The sequence below is a fragment of the Dermochelys coriacea genome, chromosome 16, assembly GCF_009764565.3.
Source record: "Dermochelys coriacea isolate rDerCor1 chromosome 16, rDerCor1.pri.v4, whole genome shotgun sequence".
Taxonomy (NCBI): Eukaryota; Metazoa; Chordata; order Testudines; family Dermochelyidae; genus Dermochelys; species Dermochelys coriacea.
This window is the reverse complement of record NC_050083.1, coordinates 9,046,925-9,070,375: the sequence shown is the minus strand read 5'-3', so window position 1 is coordinate 9,070,375 and position 23,451 is coordinate 9,046,925. Positions and strand designations below refer to the sequence as shown.

At 40.8% G+C, this 23,451-nt stretch overlaps 1 long non-coding RNA gene across 1 annotated transcript in view; it reads right to left on the bottom strand.

Moving 5' to 3' along the window:
- The window catches only part of LOC122456913, a 78,986-nt gene extending 57,289 nt beyond the window's left edge, over positions 1-21,697 (bottom strand). The window contains exon 1 of the long non-coding RNA XR_006276083.1: positions 21,596-21,697. This is a non-coding gene — a long non-coding RNA (uncharacterized LOC122456913). The remainder of the gene's footprint in view (positions 1-21,595) is intronic.
- Between the last annotated feature and the right edge of the window lie 1,754 nt (positions 21,698-23,451).

The following is a 23,451-nucleotide window of genomic DNA, read 5'->3' as shown; positions in this document are numbered from 1 at the left end:
TCCACCCCAGTACTGCATTTCAGTGGCAGATGAAATGATCACTTTATATCCAAAATGCACTTTGTGATCCCATGAAATGAAAAAAAGACAAATGAACATAAAATGCTACACATTATTCTTTATCATTGTTGGTTGCTTTTTGGGAGGGGGGTAAAGAAACAACATCAGGAAAGTATACAACAAACGTCTATTATGTGCTCTTCCAAACGTAAATAACTTTATGAATTAATCTGGAATGAGATATGGTGAATACTAAACTCAGTACTAGGATGAGAATGTTGTGGAGGAAAATATTACATAAAACAGGGAACCTGAAGTAAAGAACAATGTACAGATGGTGGGCAAGAGCCAGAAATGCGGTGGAAGGTTTTATCTATGTATATAAAATAATATAAATGGGAATTAAGTGATTCATCAACCTTGACTGTCCTAAACTCCTTTTGTTATGTATTGATATGACGTACTGGGGCTCCTCCGTGCTACCACACTACAAATCAATAATAATTTCATCCTTAGATTTCCCCCCGCCCCCGTACAATACCATGCACTGAGATAGTCATTGTGCAATGGCATGTACTGACACAAAAGCTGTACAAAAGCATGTACCCTATGAGAGAGTGCACTGACAATAGTTGTGCAATAGAGGTTAAGTTGCTTTGAGGTTCTTGTTTCCCTGGAATTTTTGACTCCTTGATCCAAATTCAGAAGTAATGTTGATGTCAGTGTAAATTACATGTCAGTAAATCTGTGTAAATTAGTGTAAACTGGTGTATTTTAAAGGCCAAGGGACCAAAAAGAGCTGATTTGTAGTGGGAAAAACCAACGGACAAGGGGATATAAAAGATGTAGATAAAATAGGGAGAGTCATATTTATTTTACCTCCTTGCATACTCTGCTGATTGCTTTGCTAAAACCCCATTCCTTTCTCAGCTTCTTTAGAGCCTTCTTTTTTGGACTTGTGTTCATTACATTCCTCCTTTGCCCTTTTCCTTTTTTTGTGCCTCATTTGTTTTTATGTGCTTTGGATTTGTACAGGGACATTTTTATTATGTTTCTACCGCATATCGCTTTGTCGTCATTAATAATAATACCCAGCTCTATATAATGTTTTTATCCATATCCCTCAAAGCACATTACAAAGGAAGCCAGTATGATTATCCCCCTTTACAAATGGGAAAGCTAAGGCACAAAGAAATATGTAACTTACCCAACAGGGACTAGAGCCCACATCTCCCAAAGTCCCAGTCCAGTATTTTAGCCACTAAGCCACATAGGAACCTGAATTCTTCTTATGGCATTAAAGATAGCTGATAAAGAAGATTTTTTTTTAACTCATCATTCTTTGATAGTAGAGTTCGTAAAAATAAATAAATAAAAGGGGGAAAGTTCACAAAATAAACCCCCACCCCTTTTAAATTTTGAAATTCCAAAATTCAAAATTTCATTGCAATCTCTAAATTAAATTTTATCAGCTATCTTATTGTTTGATAAGTGTGGGGATGGGGAAAGGGAGGGTGGAAACATGAAAAAAATAGCAACATGCTTCCTGGACATAGTTTTTCTTCGTTTTAATTCCAGCATTTTGAAATTTCAGTCAAACTTTGAACTTGAAAGCATTTCCACCAGCTATAATTAATACTAGCAATAGCCAACCTCAGCCGTAAGCCCCATATCTATATTTTGCGGATCTTCCATTCCAGCACCAGACCTAGAACATTTGAAAGATTCCCACTCAAATGTACCTTGTTGTTGCTACAAATAGTGCTACAGGATTGCTGGTGACCACAATGAACAAGAACCTCAGCTTGATTCTCATGAACCTTTAATAGCACACCATCTACTAACACCATCTGTAACAGTACTCACTTGAAAGATTTTCTTACTCATCCAATGCCTCTTCCTTAATTTCCATAGCAAATATTTGGGTTTTGCCCCTAGAAACACATGCAAATAGAGCTATCATTTAAGTGGGTCTACTTTGTTTTGTCTACTTTTTTTCCACCAAAGAGAAAGGCATTTTAGGAAAAGTTGTTATAGGAGGTCAAGGAGAATCACAATTAATCTGCTTTAAAAAAGTCAGTGATAAATCGTATCATTGTTATGAATGATTTGTAAAGCACTGTAAACTCCATGACAGTAATAATGATGCTCTGTATATACAATTTTGGCATTCTGCATATACAAGCACTTGGACTTGAACTTTTCCTAGATCATTAGGAAATTAGAGGTCATCACATCAATCACTTGAAAAGTAATTTCCACTAGATTTTCAGTAAGGCCTTATCAACCTAGGAACACCCAGGAAAGTTAATCCTGGCTAACTAAAGGTGTGAATTTGAAGTGGGTTAGTTAAACTTGCTTTAAACAACTGGGTGAACACCATAATTCAGAATTAAGATGGCTTTAATTTGATTTAGTTTAATTCACTTCCAAACTGAATTAAATGAAACCAAATTAAAGCCACTTTAATTTTGATTAACAGTGCCCACACAGGGATTTAATGTTGTTTAACTAATCCACTTCAAATTCATGCCTGTAGTTGATTTGGATTAATATTCCTGATTGTCCTGTGTAGACAAACCCTAAATTCTCAGATTTCCCCTCATTGTTAGAGGACATTAATAACCTCTCTACAGACAAACAAGCTTATTTTTAGGCAGCAATTATCAACCTGTTGTGTATTATGGCCCCATTGTGCCCCCCTCCTGTCTAGCCACAAAGAACAGGAGAATGGTTATAGCTTCTCAGGAGCTAACAAACCACAGGATGAGGACCCATGTTTTAAGTATGTTGATAGAATAATGTTATAATGAGCCGACGTTATTAATTTCCAAAGTGCTGATCTGCATTGAGAGCTTGCATGGGATTTAAGGGGTGCTGAGGCCTCATACTGCACAGGGGTGAATCAGATTTTTTAGACAAAGGAAACGCAGTGGATCTAATTTTCCTAGATTTCAGTAAGGCGTTTGATACCGTGCCACATGGGGAATTATTAGTTACATTGGAAAAGATGGAGATCAATATGAAAACTGAAATGTGGATAAGGAATTGGTTAACAGGGAGACTACAGCGGGTCCTACTGAAAGCTGAACTGTCAGGCTGGAGGGAGGTTACCAGTGGAGTTCCTCAGGGATCAGTTTTGGGACCAATCTTATTTAATCTTTTTATTACTGACCTCACCACGAAAAGTGGGAGTGTGCTAATAAAGTTTGCAGATGATACAAAGCTGGGAGGTATTGCCAATTTAGAGAAGGACCAGGAAATCATACAGGAAGATTTGGATGACCTTGTAAACTGGAGTAATAGTAATAGGATGAAATTTAATAGTGAGAAGTGTAAGGTTATGCATTTAGGGATTAACATCAAGAATTTTAGTTATAAGCTGGGGACGCATCAATTAGAAGTAACGGAGGAGGAGAAAGACCTTGGAGTATTGGTTGATCATAGGATGACTATGAGCCGCCAATGTGATATGGCTGTGAAAAAAGCTAATGCGGTCTTGGGATGCATCAGGCAAGGTATTTCCGGTAGAGAGAAGGAGGTTTTAGTACAGTTATACAAGGCACTGGTGAGACCTCACCTAGAATACTGTGTGCAGTTTTGGTCTCCCATGTTTAAGAAGGATGAATTCAAACTGGAACAGGTACAGAGAAGGGCTACTAGGATGATCCAAGGAATGGAAAACCTGTCTTATGAAAGGAGACTCAAGGAGCTTGGCTTGTTTAGCCTATCTAAAAGAAGGCTGAGGGGAGATATGATTGCTCTCTATAAATATATCAGAGGGATAAATACCGGCGAGAGAGAGGAATTATTTAAGCTCAGTAACAATGTGACACAAGAACAAATGGATATAAACTGGTCATTGGGAAGTTTAGACTTGAAATTAGATGAAGGTTTCTAACCATCAGAGGAGTGAAGTTTTGGAATAGCCTTCTAAGGGAAGCAGCGGGGGGCAAAAGACCTATCTGGCTTTAAGACCTATCTGGCTTTAAACTCAATAAGTTTATGGAGGAGATGGTATGATGGGATAACATGATTTTGGTAATTAATTGATCTTTAAATATTCACAGTAAATAGGCCCAATGGCCTGTAATGGGATGTTAGACGGGGTGGGATCTGAGTTACTACAGAAAATTCTTTCCTGGGTATCTGGCTGGTGAATCTTGCCCATATGCTCAGGGTTTAGCTGATCGCCATATTTGGGGTCGGGAAGGAATTTCCTCTAGGGCAGATTGGAAGAGGCCCTGAGGTTTTTCACCTTCCTCTGTAACATGGGGCATGGGTCACTTGCTGCAGGATTCTCTGCTCCTTGAAGTCTTTAAATCACAATTTGAGGACTTCAATAGCTCAGACATAGGTGAGAAGTTTTTCGCAGGAGTGGGTGGGTGAGATTCTGTGGCCTGCATTGTGCAGGAGGTCGGACTAGATGATCAGAATGGTCCCTTCTGACCATAATATCTATGAATCTCTGCTTATTTTCCCCATCCCTAATTTGGAAACTCAATGTGTCAGTGCCCAATATGTAATTACAGGTAAAAGACACCCACAGAACATAACTTGCTAATAAAACAAGGACGGGCAGCTGCCTGTCTGCCCTTGTATAGAAACAACAGCCTAGTTACTGGCATTAGTTCAGATGTCTCTGGTGTTCTGCCTTCCCTGTAAATAGATTCCTTTTCTGGTGATAAGCAAAACAGACACCAAGCTGCAAGTCACTTGTATTCAAGATTAAGCTCAATTTTCCTCTGTTTAGTCAAATGAGGGGTTCCTGTGTTAAACTGCAGGTTCCTGATGGAAGGCACTAGCCATAATACATAAAGCAACTGATGTCAGTTGAAACAAGGCTAATCTACCTCAGCTACTGCCTCTGACTTGCCTCTCGGCTGGGTGAATTGCTCCTTGCATGGGTACACAAACTGCTTCTGATCTGAATCGCGCTCATGGTTCTGTGCAGGATAGGACAAATATGCAGCAGAATCCAGCTACCATGTGGGAGCCTCTGCTCTTTGTTAAGTTGGTTGTAGTGTCTGTGGTGCAAGATGAAACATTATGTTAGGTATCAGGGGGGTAGCCCTGTTAATCTGTATCCACAAAAACAACAAGGAGTCTGGTGGCACCTTAAAGGCTAACAGTTTATTTGGGCAAAGAAATGGTATTTTACCCACAAAAGCTGATGCTCAAATAAATCTGTTAGTCTTTAAGGTGCCACCAGACTCCTTGTAACATCATTATGGGCATACTGCTGGACTGGTCTATGCTGGTTAAGCAGGGAGGATGCAGGGGGAGCAGGGCTATGCCCTGAAATTATTCTGTTACCAAAAAAAAGTTTGATTTCTTTTATTTACTGTATAACAACCGACTCCAATAGTCCTGGAATTCCTAACACTAGAATGATGGCTTTATGAGAACATCAAAGGCAGTGAGCCTGTCTGAACCCTCATAGTCACTAGCACGCTTCTCCTAAGAGTGGCGAAGCGGCTGCAGCCAGTGTCCACTGGGAGCTTCCAAAAGGAGAACCCTTCCTGAATTATGAGCAGGCCCACACACACACACACTCAACTTCACAGTCCATTGCTTTATAGGAGCAGAGTCTTTGCTGTCTGCACCAAGGCAATATATCTCTTTAAGGCCTGCCAGCGACTCCACCGAGAGATAAACAAAGCCTTTAAATCAAAAGGAGATGGAGCAGAGGGAAATATTTGGCACCCCCAGTACACAGAGCTATTTATTTTTTTAAACCCATTGTGACAGAGGATGGTACAGAGCTTCTCTGTACATAAAATGTGTCATCCTGCTACCAAGGAAGAAACTGGCAACATGACAAAAGGAATCAAATGGACTCCTCCGAACAGGACCACACATGGGAAACAACAAGAAATATGTCTGTGGAAGGGATTGCATTAATCTGAGGCAGTTTGGTGTAGCGGCTAGGACACTGGACTGGGTGTTAGGACACTTGGTTTCTAATCGTGGCTTTGCCAGTAACCTGATATGTGACTTTGGGCAATTCACTTTGCCTCTGTTCCTTCTCCCACCCTTTGTCTTGTTTATATAGAGAGTGTAAGGCCTAGATCCTCAAAGGTACTTTGGCTCCTAATGCCCATTAAGATCAGTAGAAGTTAAGAGCCTAAATACCTTTAAGGATCTGGCCCCAAGCTCTTTGGGGAAGGGATTATTTTTTACAATTTGTGTATGACACCTAAGACAATGAGACTCTGATATTTGCTGGGGTTTCAAGGAGTCACTGTGATACAGTGAATAACGAATAAAGAACAATATACTGCCTGGTGCTTCTTTCAGAGCATGATGAGGGCAAGTAACAACTCAGCTCCATGTACAACTAGACTGAATTGCTTTAAAAGGGAGTTGAGTCAGGAAGGTGGATCCCTCAATGGAATAACTTCATCCTGACTGGAGGAATGCCAGTGGACTTCGGAGGAATCTTTCTCAAAGTGCCCAAACCCCTTCATCTATAAAGAGGCCACATATCTCCCTATTGCAGAGTTAAGCCACATTTTATATATTTGGTGCTGGGAAAAGGCCAGATCCATCACATGACACCCATTTCTTCCAACCATTTTGAGAACTCTTGTACCTTTCCAATGCCCACCGATAAGTGTATCTTACAGTCCAGTTCCTTTCTATCTCTTCTCACTCCTTGAAATCCACTCCCAGTTACAAGGATAGCACATCTGGCCAGGTCATTCCAGAATTACCAGGCCGAAGTGCTACTAGAGAGAATTGAAAATTAAATCTAGTTTGGTCTGATAAGTTTCATGGGACAGTCAAATTTCTAGCTAAAAAAGAGTTTAAGAGGAGTTTGAAGCCTATTGGGGCATCATCACAAACATAAAGCTACTCCAATTTGTTTTTATGTAGGGAAATCGTTTCAGAAACAAACATCTAAGTTTTGCCTACAAAAGTATTCCTGCACATGCACCAATAGCTAACTGTGTGCGCAAAACCAAACATTAACACATGCAAAATGGGAAATGGTGCAAACGTGTGCATATCGGTATTTTGTGTGTGCAGTTTCCTGTTTGTGCCTGAGAGGGCATATTTTGCTCTGTTTTGAAAAGTTGGCTCTTAAAATCCAATGCAATAACCAAAAAAAGACTGTAATAAAAGAGTAAATAAATTCCACTGAAAATCTGCCACTGTTCTGGCTTTTTTTTTTTTTTAACATCATAGATGGTCTCCAACAAATAGTTTAGACCCAGATCTCCTCAAACAATCCACTGTTTAGGCTAATTTGGATACAGCATTTGAGTCCGGGCCATTGCTCAGACAGATTTGCAGAATTCAGGGTAAGATTTCAAATCCCTCCCAAACTCCCTGGGTGTTCAGAACTAGGATTCAGAGTCACCTATATTTTATGCCATGGGCCTGATCCTTCCCTCACATCACTTTTACAGCAGCTGAACTTTTCACTGACTTCCATGGAATTACTCCTGATTTACAGCGGAGTAAGTGAGAGGGAAGTTTGACCCCTGAATTCCAAGTGATGTACAGTAACATAAACCCTCCCTCCTGGCTGCAATTTTGATTCTACCCTGAGCAGTTCCAGGATCCCATCACAAAAAGCTGCTTCTCACTCTCTGTTCACCTTCAGAATGCTATTCACCCATGAGTCAGAGTGCACGAGAGAAAGATAGGGAACTGCATACTCTGTCTATTTTTAAATTATTATTTTTAGCTCTTTTTTTTCCCTGTGATCACAGCTGAACTTTCTACTGGCCTCCAGGGGACAGAGAGCAATAACTTTAAATGGCCTAGTAGATACATCAGTGGCCTCTAGCCAGCAGCAATTTCCAACCTTGCTATGCTATAAGAAAGGTGGGGGTGGGGGAGGGGCCAATGGAGGGGGGAGAATGGAAACCAGAAAAAGCAGAAATATCCCTTAATGTTAGAGAGAATTGGAAAGTCCTGTTCGTGGTTTCAGTGACAGGTTTAAGTTTCTACTTTTTTTTTTTTTATTAAGGAATTTGGAATATCTGTTTCAAATGAGAGTAAATATTTTCCCTCAGACACTGAATATTCTTGTGATATTCAGGCCTCTGCCATATTGCAGGCAGGGGGTAATTGCACAGACCAAATAAATCAGCGTGTTCTCTCCACTGGAGTACAACAAACATTTGTAAAGACATTCTTTAAAATGGCATAAATTGACCTAATTTGGGACCCCATAAACACACATGCGAACGTGTTTTTCTCATGTTTCCCTGGCAAACAGGGGCCCAAAGTCCATCTCTGAACCTTCTAAGATATTTCAAATGACATCAATCAAATGAGAGCACTTTGAAAAGGAATATTTTTTATGGCACCTGTCTTCCCAAAGCTCTTTAAAGTCCCCAAAGCACTGCACTCACCAAGCAAGGGGTAAAAATTCAGCTACCTCTGAGGCACAGTGCGGTATGTGATGTAAAGTGCACAGCAATGCTACTCTATACAACAATCCAAGTCCAGAAGTGGCAGAAGGAATGTCCAGATGGAAATGAAACTTTGGGAGGAAGGAATTCAGGGAGGAAGAATGTCATTACCCATACTGAGATATGGCCAGGAAACTGGGGATATGCTTGTAAAGAGGGTTATGTGATCTTTAAAGATCACAAATGATCAGGGCCTAAGCCATGTGGCCTGCCCATTTGTGTTTAGCTTTAAAATGACTAGTCTCATTGAAGTTAATATGATTCTGGGGGAGTGGTGTAGTAGGCACCCAGCCCTGTAAAAGCACACCTAACCTCCCTGAGAATGGCAGGTGGTCAGGATTTGGCCCAAGGGACTTACTGTGCAAAAGGGGCTACCATGCCAAAATATTTCGGGAAATGCAAAGCATGAAGAATGAGGACACATTATATGATGTCATCAAACAGCCATGGAAAGCGGATTTCGGGTCCAAGCACTTTGCATTTGGCTTCACAGAATATCAGGGTTGGAAGGTACCTCAGGAGGTCATCTAGTCCAACCCCCTGCTCAAAGCAGGACCAATCACCAACTGGTGATTCACTTTCTTCTGCCATGGCACTCTGACTTTTCAAACCCATACAAAGATACATTCCTAAGAATTAGGATTGTTTATTTTCAGGTTACATGACTTCCTTCTAGTACAAAAGGCTTCAGGCTGCACAGAGGCTCTCCTTTCTAATGGTATCAACAATGTATCCTCAATGGGACTTGGCATTTTAATTCCTGAGGAGTCTAAGAGCTGAATAGAGTTTCCTTAATCTGGGACACAGGATCAAAATGTAGTTTTAAATCAAACGACATAAATGGACCAAAATTTCCAAGCTAGGAGTGTGATGATATGATCACTGAAGTCAATGGGACAGATGCCATTGATCTCAATGTGGACTCTTTCCATTGACTTCAGGGAGCACTGGATGAGCTCCCTAAGGCCCGAATCCTGCAGAGCACTTAAGTACATGCTTAGCATGAAGCATATGAGTAGTTCCCTTTAAAGTCAACTTCTGGGACTAACAGAACAGCTGATAGGACTACTCATGCTTAAAAGCTAAACACATGTTTAAGTGCCTTCTGGGTTAGGGCTGAAGTGCCTAATGTGCTCCCATAAAATTTAGCACAAGCCTGTTTTCACACATGGTTACCCAATTTCCACCAGCGAAATGATCATTTTCATGGAAAACAGCCGTATTTATATTTTGTGGAGGCAGTTTAAAGACCAAAGTTTGAAAATCTGACCCTAGCATCCTCAGTTGTGCATATGTACCCACACACTTCAAAAGGCAGGTGCACCCGTCTCTGAGGCCAGAGAACTGCCCCCCGGACTAAACTTAGCTTCCATTTGCACTGTTGTCAATCAGGAATAGCTCCAATTATCTTCCTATGGACCTGGATGTAACTGTAAGCAGAATCTGGCCTAGTGTGTCTAGATAACCAAACCGTTCATTTTAAACTAAGTTGTCATTTCCCAGCATTCTTATACCCTATAAAAATGAAGGCAATTTGGTTAATAAACAGGATGTTAAGTGAGGAGGCATAGGACTGAGGCTCTTTGGAAGGAGGTAATGAACTGATTGTACCAGGCTTTGGTAAAAATAGGATCCATCTAAAGTGCCTTTTGAAACAGAAAGGGGGCAGGGCCAGTCTCATCTTGCTATTCAGTGTTTGTACAATGCCTACACTATGGGGTCTGGGTTCTTGACGGGGCACCCTAGGCACTAGCCCAGTACAAATAATGAAGAAAGAAGGATGGCCTTGTGGTTAAAGCTCATGCCTGGGCATCTAGCCATCAGGATCTAATCCCAGTTCTGCCATGGGCCATTGGGCAAATCACTTAGCTTCTTTGTGACTCAGCCTCCCCAATTGTGAAATGGGAGCTAATATTACTGCTCAACCTCACAGAAGGGCTTGCAAGGATACCATTGCTAAAGTGCCTTGAGATCTTTGAATGAAAAGATCCTACAAGGGAAGTATCATTATTAACCAATTGCTTTGCTAACGACAAACATGTTTGTCCCACAGTATCTTCAGCAGAAAGCTATTTCATAAAAATGGCAACTAAGGGTGAGGTTCATTTAGAAAGAAGCAGAATAGAGTGAGGATCTCCTGGAATTTTTTAAAAAAATCTCCAAAATGGATGAGAGATGCTGGCCTTTCATAAATGCAAAGAAAGGAGCCGACTGACAAGAATAATATTTGCGAGGGGAATGTACCTATTTGTAAGTCTTGTTCAATAGAGCACTTCCTACTCAATGATTGCTCCTGTTGGGGTCTTTTAGGAAAATCAGGCAGGCTGCTCCCCTATGTGGGCTTGTGTTTTGCCATGCTGACTGGAATTTTTGGGGAAAAACAGTAACTGTTTCTTTTACTTTGTCTCTTTCCCCACCATCCCCTTCCTAACAAGTTGAGCTGCAGCCACATTCCATTTTTCCCCCCACTACAATTGTTTCATTAGATTCTGTGTGTGTGCGCGCGTGTGTTTTGGTTTTTTTCCCGCTGAAGCCTGAAATATGCTCTGAATTAAGAGAAAAGCTCCGTGTCACTTGGGATTGGACTGCTGCTGAACTGTTCCTTTTGTGTGCTTGTGTAACTTTCTGGCCAAAAATGCCTCCAGGGACTCTCCTTAATTGTGGGGGTCCCAAAAAGGGTCTGTTCTGCCTGACAGACTGCCCTCTGCAGAGATCTGGGGAGAGGAGGGGAGCGCTTCCCTCCACACTCACTAACACCACCCTCCTTCTAAAGCACATCTGTCCAAGCTTGCTCACTGCTGGCCCTTTCCTTCTCCATATGCTACAGGCATTTTTGGCCTGACTGAATCCTTAGTGCATTAAGCAGGAGGCCCCTGGTTCTAAAGTTCTTCCCCATTTACAATATGTAGCCCAGAAGAAAGGAGGGGGGGAAGTCCCACGGATGAGCAAAAAATAAAGGCCAGCTTATTTACTCTTATCTCAAGACGACGAACATTAACAGAGGGAAAATAACACACAGCTTTGGCTTTTAACTTTTGCTGTTCCATGGATAATCCATGAAGATGGGATTTTTCAAAGACTCACTGATTGTAAACAGAGATTTAGCAATACAGAGACCTCTTCTATCTATAGGGTTCCTGTCCCTACTTAGGATAGTTTGTTTTGAGCTGAAGGCAGCTGTGTTAATAAAACAACAACAACAATGACAAAACCTTCTGCATATTGCTTTGTTTGGTCCCAGGTTTAAGGCTGGAATTTGGGAAACAGTCAGTGCAGCTGGAAATCGTCTGGTCTGGATCATGCTGGTTTAGCTCTAGTGAGGGTCGATGTGCTGAGGCAGCTAGCCCCAATCTAGAGCGTATAAAAATCTCCCTGAGACCGAAGTTAGGCTACCTGATTCCACATTTGGCTAGTCCTGTACACCTGGGATATGCCAAATGGGAATCTGAGTGTTGAAATGGGGCAATCAGCATCATTTTGCAAGTGCCCTCCTTTGAAAACTGGGCCTTTGGTGTCTATCCCATTTGTTTATCATTGAGCAGAATACAAAACCACAGAGCAGTTTAGAGAAAGGTAGTGTATGAAGTGGTTAGAGCAGGAGACCCAGGAGTCTTGGGCTCTATTCTGATCTGCCTATTAGCTCACTGTGTGGCCTCTGGCAAGTTAATTAGGGTATGTCCACACTTCAAGATGGAAATATACTTTGCGGCTCAAGGAGACATACCCGCACTAGCTTTTATCAAGTTGCACACTAAAAATAGAATAGAACCACAGGAACACAAGTGGTGGCAGGGACTAGCCTCCCCCATCTGTACCTACCATCCTGGACCCTCAGACTCAGATCTTTCAAGTGTCCACTGCTTTCTGGTGTCTCAGGTTGGACACCCAAAAACTGCAGTACCAGAACTGAGTAGACATTTTTGAATATTTAGACCTTAACCTTGCTGTTGCCTCACCTGTAACACAGATAATATTTACCTTTTCAAAGTGTTTTGAGATGAAAGGTATTATTTCAGGGCCATGTCCAAATATAACAACGTGGGGTCCCACAGTGTTGGAACATTACCTAGTCTAAGTAAGGGCACAGTGTAGCCTGGCAGTTTAAGTTCAGCTTAGGTAGGGATCCCAGAATGTCAGTCATCCTCCCAAGCTATACAGATCTTTTGGGAAAAGATGGGGGAGGGTGGTGTAGCGAGGCAAGACTCACTGGTGCAGTGCCTCCTGCTGGTCATCTTGGGAATTAGCTCTTTCCAGCCTTGGAGCACCCTCTGCAGACCAGTATCTCACCTGCTACTGGCTCCATGTCCCTCCGGGACCCCAGTGCTCATTACCCTTGGATTTCTGCCCCCCACAGAGCCCCACAATCTGGGTCTCCCCTCCCAGGGGAACCACCAACCCTCTCAACCCACCTTGCCTCAGTGGCTACTGCCAGTCATCATCTAGTCCCCGTTCACTGAGGGGGGGCGGGGGCAGATTGCAGTCTGTAATGACCACTCATCACTGGCAAGGGGGTAGGACCTGCTGCCTTTGCCTATCCTCAGGCTGTTCCTGTATAACACCAGTACCTTCTGTAGGCCTTTAACAAGGCCTGCAGCCTGGGGGCTAACCAAGTTGAAGCTCCCCAGCTCCCTTTACCCTTCCCCAGCCCTACTTCCTCCAGAGCTAGAGCAAGAGTCCTCTCAGCTCCTGGTCCACAGCCCTTTTATAGGGCCAGCTGTGGCCTGATTGGGGCATGGCCCCAGCTGTGGCTGCTTCCCCAGTCAGCCTAACCTTTCACAGCTGCAGCCCTCTCCAGGGCTGCTTTTAACCCTTGTTTTCCAGAAGCGGGGCAGCTGCCTCACTACAGGTGGTGTTTCAGAACAGCAAACTCCTGAGATTTCAAGAACTTCTCCTTTCAGGGATTTAGCCATTTTGGGTATGTCTGTGCTGCAATTGCATTAACGGACTTCATCATGCCAAGTTCATAGCAGCCTGGTTTAACTTTGTCAAGATATAGCACAGCTGTGACTTTTCCCTACTATGTGTCAAAGTGTCAGAGAAACAGGAGATGGAAACACCTGTTATCAGCAGGGAGGAAGGATGTTTTATTGGCTAAGGTACTGCCTGGGACTCAAAAAGAAAAGGAGTACTCGTGGCATCTTAGAGACTAACAAATTTATTTGAGCATAAGCTTTCGTGAGCTACAGCTCACTTCATCGGATGCATTCAGTGGAAAATACAGTGGGGAGATTTATATACACACACAGAGAATATGAAACAATGGGTTTTATCATACACACTGTAAGGAGAGTGATCTCTTAAGATGAGCTATCAGAATCTCAGGCTTCACTTCCTAGGTTAGCAATAGGCTTCCTGTGTAACCTTGTCCAGATCACTTTATCTCCCCTGTGCCTCAGTACCCCATCTGTAAAAAGGGGATCATACTTCCCTATCTTTCAGGAGCGTAATGAGGATAAAATCTACTAGTGATTATGATGGACTTGGATACCGATATAGCCCTCATCCCTGCAGTATCTAGACAGATTGATTGCCCACAACCCACCTATCTGCCAGGTCTTGATTGTTCCCTATTATATATATCATTTCTAATACTTTGTTCTGTCTAGTTTTAAATGCAATGGCTTAAAATTAGGGCCGTGTATCAGCTACTGCAGAAATACAAACATGCCCAAATATCTCAGCATTTATTGTTTGCATTCATGTTTTTCAGGGTATTGACTCAGGGACTGATTTATGAGCATAAAATAATGCAAAAGCCAGTCTTTTCACAGGATCTCCGCCACCTAGAAACCCAAATACCACGGGAAAATGAGTTGCATAATTGTTGGCTCCAGACACAGCCCAGAGGCCATTAAAAAAACTGAGAAAACCAATTGTCCACTTACAAATGAGCAGAAGCGTAAATACAAATGTAAGAACCTGTACACACACACACACACACACACTTACAAATGATCAACAAGTTAATGCCATTAATGTGTGCACGCATGCAAAAACCCATTGAGACAAGCAACTTCAGACCTTAACATGCTCAGTATATATTTTTCACATGTAGCTATCCAAGCAGTCGCCAAGTATTTTATTCCCTAGAGGTACCAAAGAAGTGCACAGTACACTCTGAAAGCAAAATGGCTGCAAATAGTCAAAGTTAAATAGTTTTGTGTTGTGTTTTTTTTTTCAGCATAGACCTTGGCAAGAAACAACTGGACACCCTGGGAGTTTTATGGGTTTTGATGAGCTTTAAATCTGAAATGACTTGAAACAATGATTTCAAAAAGCTGCATCTCAGCTGACATGGGAGGCAAGTTTCTGCCTGATTTGCAATGTGAAACAGAGATGCCATCCAATTTAGGCAAACCTGATTTAGAACAGGAATGTCAAAGTGGACTGGGAAGAAAATAAAGCATTAACTAAGTAGACTTTCTCCCCAAACTTGGACCTAAATATATTCTGAGCATAGTTAGTGGTACATGGATAAGAGGCAGGTAGAAGGAGTAAGGGAGTATGAGAAGGATGTGACTGGGCTGAGGAGAGACAAGGAAAAGAATAAAATCTGAGACAGGGAAGGAGGGAGGAGACAAACATCAGGACTAAGTTCTCTGCTGGTTTAATGAATGCAACTCAGCTGATGGCAATGGAGACTCTGCAGATGTAAATGTTTATAAATGGATGAGCTGCATCCATTTGTACCAGCAGAGTTTTCAACCCCTTAGTTGCCTATAAGGAACATCCTCTGCTCTTTATCAACTCTTAGGCCCCAGAAATGCAAAGTAAACCACATGGGTGGACCTCCAGTGAAATTCATGGAACTCCGAGTGGGTGCCTAAGATCTGCCAACACTGTTGCCTTTGCAGCATAGGCCAAATGAGAAACACTTTCATCCCTCTTAATTTCTCATTCAAGTTTTAGGTTTTTTATTGCGTATGTTTAGCTCTGTGAAGTATTTTGGGATGCAGTGAGTATGGAAGAAAATATGCAGAGTTGAATTGACTACAATGTGGTGAATGAACCAGAGAACTAGGGTTGTGAGAATTACCTCTGAAAACCAAAACAACTGGTGTATCTTGCCTTTCATTCTGATTTAATTTCACTAAAAAGCAAAGTATGATTTTTTTAAAAAAGTGAAAAATTAGTCCAAGGGCAATATAGTTAGTTAAAGATGGTCCCCTTTCAGAGCAAAACCCTCACCATTTTTGGTCAAAAACGTAACATTTTTGAAAAGTTGAACTTCAAAATGTTTTTGATTAAAGTCATTTTTTCCCCTTGCTGAATAAGCAAAATTGAGAAATGTCATATATTTCAAGGTTTAAAAATAATCATTGGGTGAAAATGTTACAAAAAGCAACATTCTGAATCCCAGAACAAAGTTATGAATATTTCTGTTTCAAATATCATGAACATATTTTTGCTAAGTTCACATTATTTAAACTCTTTCAAAGTCACCCAGCCCTAGTATCTTCAAGTTCCCTCTGTGTTTTATGAACTCCTTTATCGTTTCTATGAATCATCTATACCTCCCTGTTGAGTACGGATGACAAAATCTTCCCCCTCCATAGAAAGTGAGATGCTAAGGAAAAAGACTTCAGATCTGTATACAAAAAGCTTGTGTGCATCAAAAATATTCCAGAAGGAATGTTTAGTCTGTTCACACATGGACAGCAGGCACACCTTTCTGGAATGCTTTGCTTCTTTATGATACTATCACTGCAGGATGAGGTTCTGGAAGATCCCATGATTGTGAACACCCTAATGTGAAGCAAGCTGGGAAGATCGCATGACAAAAGCAGAACCACTCAGAAACATCTTTATTTGTTCATCTCTGTGTCCCGAAGCTTTTGATTGTAACCTCTTACTTTAGAAATCTGAAGATAAGTATCAGCAGCTGGACACTGAGTAAATCTTAATCACAGAACTCTGTGTAAATACTGAGGTTTCAAAAGAATGAACTTATGTCAAACAGCTTTGTACACAGGATGGGAGTGGGGGGAGTGGTGTATTTGCTTGAGAAATTCAAACCTCGTGAAATGTTCGTGGACATGTCTGAACATGCCTGAAGTTAAAGCCAAACAGAAATTTCTGCTGCTTTTTACTCAAGGCAAGAAACGGCCCCTCTGTTTAAATTGAGTGATGATATCAGAGGAAATGAAGGATTAGGGAGTAAAAGAGAGAGAGTCTTAAGAGGCTGAAACCTGCGAACTCCAGAGTGCTATGGCTCAGCTGGCTTTCAAAGATCAAATAACTTGCCTTTAACTTATGCATGAGCTGGATCCTTCTGCAAAGGTGAATGAGGAATTGAGTCCCCATGTTCAATTCATGGAATGAACAGGAGAACGATTTGATTAATGCATGTGGATGTGGATGTGAGGGGAGGGGAGGGGAAACAGATGAGAAAGGGCACTCTGGAGGATCTGTATTAATTAAAGAAAGCTCTCTAATGAAATCACAATCTACAAAACCATATTCCAGTTACAAGGCTCCCCTAACAATTTTAGCATCTACTGCATACGCTCCTGGAGTTTTTCACATTAACTCAGCCAAGCTTTTCACTTATTCTGGCATTACTCATTCAGGCTCCTGGCTCTCCCATACTGCCTTTCAAAGATCACTTTGTACCAGGTTCGTATAACATGGGAAGTCTTACATTCATTTAGGGGGAAGTTTTCAAGGACATAAATGGGGGTTAGTCTCTTATTGAAAGTCAGTGGGAGTTGGATACCTACCATAACTGCCATTTGTAAATCTCTCCTTAATTCTTAGGGAATTTTTCCAGAAAAGGCTCATGCATTACAGGTAATCTCAGATTTTACGAACTATAATTTTATTAATCTTTCTTTATTCTGAAAAGCCTCAGGGCCAGATCCTGTAACTTAATGTATATGAGTAAACCTTACAGCTGCACAGAGCCCACACTGAAATCACCGTAGGGGTCTGCCCAAATGGATCCAATTGCAGAATGGGATCTTTAGTGTTCCCATCCTAACAGTGAAGAAGAATATTACATTGCTCCAGTTTTAAGAAATCCTGGTTTTACTAGAGTTCCTACAATCCCCTGAGACATTGGTAGCATTCTGAAACTTATGCCGAATATGGTGTGCTGAGTATTTTAACAGGATAGAACTAAGCCAGTTCTATTTTGCTTGTCAATCAGAAGAGGACAGATTCAAACCAGAGGAGGGGTCGAAAGGAAAAAAACCCATGGTCATGTATTTTATAAACAAACTGTAGAAAGGGTGGAAATTGCATTAATTTGAGAAAACTCAGACATCATGAACATTGATCTAGTTAAAAAGGTTGCCTGTTTTATAATGTGATTCCACACAGGAGCTTTGTACCAATGGCTTCGCCCAGCTGAAATGATTTCTGCCTTTTTCCCATTCTATGGGTACTACGCAAAATAAAAGGACAACGGCATAAAATGGATTTTGACAAATCCACCAAACCATTGCAACAGAAAATTTGTTGCTTGACTGACTAACTTACTTGTTAAATGTAATTTTTTGATGTTTGTCCATCTGATGTCTGAAACCTAAAACACTGATTTTCAAAAGAAACCCAAAGGGATTTAGGGTCCCAATTCAATGGGATATGGGTGTTTAACTTCCTTAGGGACCTTTGAAAATAACACTCTAAAAGACGACGCAGCCTACTGAGCTGTGACCACCTCCAGCCTAGGATGCCTAAAAAAGAAAAAAAAGGAAAAAAGGATAATATAGTGGCCTCTTCATGAGCCAAACAGGTCTCACTGAAGTCAAGTAGAATTGTGGGTGCTAAACATCCCTGAAATTTAGGCCCTAGGTTCTTAGAAGAACTTTTGTACGGAGAGAATGAGTTGACATATGGTGGCAATTTGGTCTCATTGTAGACTCTCAAAACACTGAAGATGGGAGACAGACTAACAGGAGATTTTAAAGCAAATGATGATCAGTTGAGTTGAGAAGTTTTGAGATTATGTTCTTTTGGCATGGGAAGTGAAAAATAAGACTGCCAGTGGCAGAAAGTGAAAAAATTACAAATACAGGAATTCTCAAAACAGAATGACAGGTTTCAGAGTAGCAGCCGTGTTAGTCTGTATTCGCAAAAAGAAAAGGAGTACTTGTGGCACCTTAGAGACTAACAAATTTATTAGAGCATAAGCTTTCGTGAGCTACAGCTCACTGCATCCGATGAAGTGAGCTGTAGCTCACGAAAGCTTATGCGCTAATAAATTTGTTAGTCTCTAAGGTGCCACAAGTAATCCTTTTCTTTTTTCTCAAAACAGAAGTAACTTTGAAGCATTCACAGGGGCAAAGAACAATCTACAGTGTGGCCAATTCTGTTATGGTACCACTCAATATGAGTAAGGTAAGTAGAACTAGGCAAATTTTTGGACACTTTTTTTGGGTGAAAAAATGCAGATTCAGTGACACTAAATATTTCTTAAATACATGTCAATTTTGCTGAATTTTTTGTTTAAAAAAACTAAAATCAGAATGACTAGTTTTGACATTTTCAAAATGAAACGATGACATTTGGTTTCAAATAAAATTAAAAAAAAGTTATTTTTAGTTTCAATTCTTTCTTTAAATTCATGAAATTGAAAAAGTTTCAATTTTAAAAACCCATCATTTTGTTCTATTCAAAACATTTTTTTTAAATTAAAATTGCCAACAAATTGCAAAATCCATTTTTTGTCCAGATCTAACCATAATCCGTAAATATTCTCAGTGAAACCAATTTGACTCCTTGTTCAGGAAGATACCATTCAATATGAATAAAATGGAGGGACAGAATCAGCCTCATAAAAATTACTACCAAATGTGTACCCCAGTCCCATCATCTTATGGGAGAAAAGTGTGGCAAGAGATGGCCGGAAGTTTCCATAATGCTAAGACTTTTCCTCTCAACTATGGGAGTGGAAAATATTTAGTCAAATATACCTGCACAAGCAAATTCATTCAAACTTCTGCAAACTGTAATCCTCAAACTCAGCTCTGCAGTGAGCAGAAGTTTTGCACTTGCTCATTAAACCACATAGCCTCTTATTAATCAACTACCCCAGTCTAGTTACTCATTAGCTGCAGTAGGTGATACATTTGTTGGGGGTTTTTTTGCAGAAGATCTCAGGAAATGCATTATTATTAGCAATGGACAAACCTCAAGAGGTTGGTTTCTCACAGACTGCCAAAAGTTCAAATAGTTATCCAAAATTTATCCACACCAGGAGCCCTAGCCAAGGGCTGTTGGAGTCCACAGAATCTTTCCATAGACTTCAATGGGTTTTGGATCATCTCTATTATTAGTAGCAATACTATAATAGTGCCTTTTAAACATACAATTTATATGTAAGATGAACTCTGTTTTTGACAAGGACCAAAGAAAACTAACATCCTAGTTGCTCTATTTTTATCACTTTAAATCTGCTGAGACTGTGGTTCCATTGTTCTAGTCGTTATACTAGCACAAACAGACCCTGCTGCAAAGAGCTTACAATCAAAATAGAAGAGACAGACAAAGGACAGGAAAAAAGAGGTATTAGTATCTTCATTTTACGAATGGGAAATTGTAGCACAGAGAGATTAAGGCCCTGATTCAAGAAAACATCCTTGTTCAGGAAAGAACTTATAAACTATCCTGAATACAGATGGATTTAAGCACATGGTGAAGTGTTTACCTGAAGTGGGGTCTACATGATAGGGGCTCAAGGTAACAAAAAATCCATGACAGAGCTTGGAATAGAACAGAGAACTTCTGATCTTAACCACAAGGCCATTCAACCTTGGTGCAAGGACATCTCTAGTCACGTCATCATTTATGCCAACAGAATGTTGTCTTCTAGTTCTTCCATCAGAGGAAAATAAGAAGGTACCATTCTCTGTAGTCCCTCAGCATATCTCCTCTGAATGCATCTTCTTTTGTTTGTTTGTTTGTTTATTTGTTTGAAGTTGTTTACTCAGAAGAGCACTGTCTTCAGCCTCACACTTTCACAAGAGATAAGGGCTATCTCCATACTCTCTTGGACAAATAGAGAGCTCTTGAAATCTGAGCCAATGCATCCAGTGCCACTTCTGTTGTACTCAGAACCTTCAAGAAGTCAAGATGAGAAATGAATTCTATTCTATCTTTTAGCTAGTTATAGCAGACCCTGTCTGTGTCTAATTATGGAAAACAATATGTCTACACTGAGTTAATGGAAGAGCTCTAAACACATGTTGATTAAAGAGTCTCAACAAAATGACCTCTCAAAAGGTACATTATTGAGTTTAGATTGAGATTGATGAGCGGGAGGCATTTGGCATTCAACTGCATCTTTGAAGTGAGTGACTGGATCAAATTTGTATACGGGGAGCAGGGGGGAGGGATAGAGTGACATTTGGGGAGGAAAGGGAGAATTCTCAAACGAATCATCCTGCAAACCCATATTCCCATGAGTAAGTAGTCATACTCAAGTGAGTAGTCTCATTTACTTCAAAGGCATTCAGGTGAGTAAAGGTTGTGTGACTGAGCCCTAGAACATAATGTTAGCAATAGCTCTCGGCTGGAGATGAGGAATGAAACAGCTTCAGGGGGAAATGTTTAAAAGTATGAGCCTTCCTTTGACTTAGATTCATAAAGTTTATGACCAAAAGGGATGATTAGATCATCTCCTGTATATCACAGGCCCTTATACTTCATGCAGTTGCCCCTGTATCGAGCCCAATAACTTATGTTTTAAAGTCTCAAAAACGTAATTTCTCCTTTATTATTTGTGCAATGATTGTACTTGATGCCTTACACCTTAATCATACATTGAATATGCTCCATAAAAATAACCAAACATCCCTTCCCAGAAGATACTATGAAATGTCAACTGGTTTGGTATGGTGACCACAGAGCAACTTTTTACCTATGCGAAAGTAATCAAAAACTGAAAACAGTGCATGGTCTTCACCCCAAAAAATTTCAGATGATAGGTCAGATTCTCAGCTGGTGAAAATTAGTACAGCTCTGCTGAATTGAATGCTTATTTCTATCAGCTGAGGTTTGGCCTCATATATTGGGAAGCTGTGCATGAAACAGAACAAAGCAAATGGCTCAAGCTCCTTTTTTCTCAAATGATGTGCCTTTTTTTGGCACTCTTCTAACAAACTCACAGGATTTATTATGTCTGAAGATATCCTGTGCCCCATACCTCCTTCTGGAATATCCACCATTTACTGGTAGCCAGACACCATTAGGCGGATATGGTCCTTTCCCTTCATCCCGTTCTGACAAATAAAAATCCCATGTACCACGTCTGCAGGAAAGAACAGCTGCCGATAGGAACTCAACTGAGTGTCTGACTGTAAATGAAGCCTTCAGTAGCTTATTGCTTGGAAGTGAGGACAGAGGTTGGAAAGTAAATGCACTTTGTCCAGGGCAGAGCATTGCTAAAATGATTTCCGAAGGCCTGTGCCAAAGTACTGCAGCAAACGGACTTGGCTTATCCACCCCTGATAAACGCAATGGTTATAAAAATATTTTTTTCCCAAAAGCAGTTGGGAGCTGGCCAATTTGAGCAATCACAAGAAAACTGTACTCTGCTCCCCCAGCACCCCAAAATAGTTCCCAGGAAAAATTACCTTTCTAGTGACATTTCTAACCACCATGGATGGCCCCTCCTTGTCCTTCATCATGGCACTTCACTTCTGGCTAGCCTATTTCCAGCTTGAAATGACTGGATGTGGGTACCAGTTGTACAACTGTGGCTTGTCTCCATGGTATTCTTTATCCAAACAACCAGCCACCCCCCAAAAAAGCCCTGGCATTAAAACTCCTGTTTGGAACTTCTGCTCTCTCCTTTTGGATTTTTCCATTCCTGAATGGGACAGGACAAGGACTATGATAAACCCATTGCATCAATATGGGGAGTAATTAACAGTCTCTAAGAATTTACTATTGCTGTTTTGCTATTCACTATTCTTTCTCTGCTAGTAGACTACACTGAGCCCTATAATCCGCACAAGATGCATCCGATGAAGTGAGCTGTAGCTCACGAAAGCTTATGCTCTAATAAATTTGTTAGTCTCTAAGGTGCCACAAGAACTCCTTTTCTTTTTGCGAAGTAATTTGAGAAAGTAAGCATAGGGTTCATAGTCATGAAATCTGGGTTCTCCTCTTCTCTCTTTTACAAACTTCCTTGGGCAAGTCACTTATCCTCACTGGACTTCATTTTCCCTATCAGTAAAATGGGGATGATCATACTTTGTATTTCACAGGGGCTACTTGAGGCTTAGTTCAAAAAATGTTTGTCAAGTGTTTTGCAATCGTCAGCTAGAAGGTATTACAGAAATACAGGGTAATAGCTCCAAACATAGGACATTTCTCTGCTGGCTATGTGCATTATGCCTATTTCAAGCACCACCCTTTTCTGAAGTAGTCGGTTCTGGCTCTCGTGGTGACATGATACTGGAGTAATTATCTGATCTAGTAAGACAGATTCTATGTAACTATACCTTAGGTTCCAGCACAATTAAGCCAATAGTCTGCACAACGGTCACGATTTTTAAAAAGTGTTCTTCCCTGTATATTGATAGAAATAACAGAATTAACACTCAGTGTGAGCAAATAATAGACCTTGCGTCTATATTGGTTTTAAAGTTGTGCTGCAGTGGTATTTATAAAGAGGAGTGACAATGCGTATACCATATCTACATTGAGAATGACCCTTTCCTTTCGATCCAAATCTCATTTTGGAAGGAAGATTCTGTTCCATTTACAAAAAGAAAAGGAGGACTTGTGGCACCTTAGAGACTAACAAATTTATTTGAGTATAAGCTTTCGTGAGCTACAGCTCATTTCATTGGATGCACAAAAGCTTATGCTCAAATAAATTTGTTAGTCTCTAAGGTGCCACAAGTAATCCTTTTCTTTTTGCGAATACAGACTAACACAGCTGCTACTCTGGAATCTGTTCCAATTAGTATTTTTTATGTATTTGGTGTTGGTCGCCTCGCAGAAACCAGGGGGGCATTCCTAGAAACCTCTTAAAAAAGCTATGCAATAAAGATGCAAAGAAATAACAGAG